Genomic DNA, 3647 nt, shown 5'->3' with positions numbered 1-3647 from the left:
GTTCCAACGAAAATTTTAGCGTGTGATAACAATAAATGGGATATGACCAGAAATTTTTTATGATTTCTTCCAAATTATTGTTAGTGTTCATATGGAAGAGATATGTTTTCGGAGTGACAAAAATTAGTTAAAATAATTAGTAACAATATTTAGTTAGAAATGCGCTGTATATATCTGTATATGTAACATCTTATTTCAAAGGTAACCGTCTGGCTTTACATTTGCATATTTGATGGAAGCGTGTGATGCATTGGTAGAAAAACGGTATCACTACCACTAACTACGGTTAGTAGCTTACAAAACGTATTATTCAAGGTATATAATATCTGATCGTTAAACGTAAGTGTGCCGCTAATAGAAAGTACATGTAAGCAGGAAGAATCTAACGGATCATCAAATAGATGACCTTTTGATGTAATCATTTCTTTACCGTATATACCATCCGAAGTGGCAAAATCCATGGCAACGATCTGTTGCGTTTTGGTCAAAAACCACTTATCAACATCATTGTATCGCAAAGTACAATTTGAACTAATTGCAATTCTTAGATAAAGTGATTCATCTTGTTTTGATGGTTCTTTAAATGATGGATAAGTATTGTTATCTGAGGAATTCTTATAATTATGTTTATCTTTTTCCGACATCCTGTTAATTATTTGGGACAATGGAAGCCTACCAGATCGGACAGTCTTTTTGATTTGTTGTAAATGATTCTCAAAAGGATAAGTTGAAATTGATGGGAGGGGACCTTTTCCCCCCAACCTCGTCTACTACATGTACTAAATTATGGATGTTACTCGTAACCGATCCAATTAGTTTATGATATGCATCAATGAATTGACTGAACAAAATCTTTGCTACTGGTAGGAAACGTCGATAATAGTCAGTTGAACAAATTGCAGTAGCACAGAAAAGCCTAACAAATTTTTTATAGTGCTCTTCGTCTAAAAAACTTTTCAGGACTACTATGCCTATGTAATTCAAAAATGTGCCAAACTCAGAGGCTTTCCAATGATTGACGTAATCTAGTCCTCGTATTGAACGGTGTATTTCGATGGGCAGTTTAATAGCTACTAATAAACCTGATAGTTCCTTTATGGTTTTTGGTGACCATTTACAAACATTACTGTTGCCTTCTTTATAAGTTAAAAGCAGTTTTTTCATCACTCCCAAGTGGAGGAGATGGAGACAGTCCGAAACGATAAAATCACGAATCATATCGATAGGCAATTTTAAGAGTGGTGTTACTATTGGTGTTCTTATGACTTTTCTATTCTCACTTATTTTGTAATCTTGGTGATGTTTGCCATACAGCCTCGTCCGGAATCCGTGATCGGTTCTAGGATCAGCAACTGATTGAGGGAAAATCGTAGTTCGAAGCTCCTTAGAATATTCACCAATGGTGCAGCACTTCAGACAACCATTGATAGAATTAAAGTTTGCAACGCCTGTAATACAAATTTGTTAGAAATTATGTTATTAAGCAGTAAAACATTAGACACCTTTAACAAACGCTCTAGCTGAAGCATCGCATATGATGGAACGGATCTTCACTGTAAGCTTATGATTATTTATGAGTAGTCCATCGCTTATGATTGGCAATATCTCCTCGACGAATGGTTTTAAAAATTCCTCGACTCTTTTCGGCTTGTTGTTTCCGTGAAAAATTCCTGCTATAATGGGAGGAATTTCGGCCCTCTCTGTAATGCTGATCAGTATTGGCCAAACTTGCGCTGTCCCATTTTTGAATAAAGGTAGTCCATCAATGTTAATATTGATCGATGCTGTGCATGGTTCCGATAGTCGCTCGTAGAATGCACGTAAACTATATTCTGTAATATAGAATACGTACAGTAAAAATAGTTTGATACCTTAAATAATTTAACATACCAATGCTGTGATGCCAATAGTAACCACCTTCGATAGTTAGGATCTTAGGTTTATTTCGTGGGGTGCTTAATAATCATCTAGGATCAACAGGCAACTGCGGGTGATGTTCGTTCAACTTTTGAAGTAGCGGTTTCAGAGCTCGATGCGAAATTCTGTAATCGATGCTCCACTTATTCAAGAACATTTCAAGGTTCATTTCCTTATAAACATCATAATTTTTATTATCAATACTATCATCATCTTCATTGTCTCGATTAGGTAATGCCAACGATGGTTCATTTAGCTTAGATTCACTGTGTCCTGCAGACAGCAAACCGCAGTCCTCCGGTTTGATGCTTGCGTCTAATCCGTCTCTCAGTATTTCTAGGCTGCACTCTGTTTCATCATCGGTAGCATGCAAAAAACTTGATGTTGGTGAATGGCTTGCAGACGACTTTGGCTTCAGTATTTTACGCTGTATGTTCATCTCTGGAAATCGGATACTGTTTTTGGAATTTGCCTGTGACACTGCGGAACGATATTTATTCACTTTACGTTTAAAATTACCGCTTTTTAAGACGGTTTTCCACTTTTTTCGCGATTGTGACGACATTTTAATGTTTTAATTACAAATACTTACAAATAATGAGTTTTAGCATTTGGTAATGGCACAGTAACAATGAAGCATTGTTCGTGCAATGCAATAAAACATTATTCGATGATGGTATATCAACTTTTAATGCACAGATGAGTGTAGAATTAATGTGATGCAATTAGGCATTCATAAAGTGAATCTAAGGCACAATTGCACGGTTACTGTGTATATAATGCAATTTGGCATTTGATATGCTTATATCGAATTGATATACTGTAATGATATAATGCTTGTGGTTACTTGGGTAACGACACTTTCAGTATTAATCCCATCCCCGAGATAGTCAATAAAAAATTCAGTGACGACTTCCTTCGGAAGGGAAGTAAAGCCGTTGGTCCCGAGATGAACTAGCCTAGGGCTAAAAATCTCGTTAATAAAAGATAGATAGATAGACTTTCAGTATTACCGAACATTGTTTACATAGGTGATCAATGTTACCCCATATCAGCTAAATCAAAATTCGTCTAAAACATTTCATTTAACATGCCTAAATCTTTCAGTAAACAAAATACAATATATAGACTCGAGCTAAAGGTGGCAGTACATGTTCTAACAATAAAAAAATTGCAATATTTGCATTTTCAAACGAAATATTACGAAGCAAACCTATCCTGCAGAAGGACGAATAAGTCGTAACCCGTTTTAGTTACTATCATTGATTACAAACGCAATGAGAAGAACCTTTACTGGCAGCTATTGCCGCTAGTAGAGAAGGGAAGAATTGTTCACGTTTACGATGTTCTTCTTTCAGCTCTGACTTTTCCTTGAACTGACACTGAAAAGCTAATTATGAGTATATCAATGATCATTTATTTTTCTTTAAGAATAATGTGTTCTTTGAAATTGATTAGAAATGCATGCGAACTATAGTTTGTTAAAGTAAACGGCATTCGGCCAAATGACCCTTTCAGCAAAACGGCATTCGGCCAAATGGCGTTCGGTCAAATGACCCGAAATCGGGAGATGGAATTTTCAACCTTTTTTTTGCAATTTGAATCACCCTAGAATCCTCACCGTAACCCAAAGAACCACGTATCGTATAAGAATGTGCATCCAAAATCACATATTCATGCGTCCAAAATCAGAATTGCACAAGATGCCATATTAAGCGTTGTTAATGTCA

General features: G+C 35.9%; 1 long non-coding RNA gene across 1 annotated transcript; it reads right to left on the bottom strand.

The window, feature by feature from the left end:
- On the bottom strand, positions 1-2776 carry LOC5563730. Its single transcript, XR_002500949.1, has 3 exons — positions 1891-2776; positions 1503-1832; positions 1-1448 (listed from the first exon to the last, which is right to left on the bottom strand). It is a non-coding gene; the product is annotated as an uncharacterized LOC5563730 (long non-coding RNA).
- Positions 2777-3647: the final 871 nt, after the last annotated feature.

The sequence above is a fragment of the Aedes aegypti genome, chromosome 2 (assembly GCF_002204515.2).
Source record: "Aedes aegypti strain LVP_AGWG chromosome 2, AaegL5.0 Primary Assembly, whole genome shotgun sequence".
In the NCBI taxonomy this organism is placed as follows: domain Eukaryota; kingdom Metazoa; phylum Arthropoda; class Insecta; order Diptera; family Culicidae; genus Aedes; species Aedes aegypti.
This window is presented reverse-complemented; position numbering and strand designations above follow the sequence as displayed.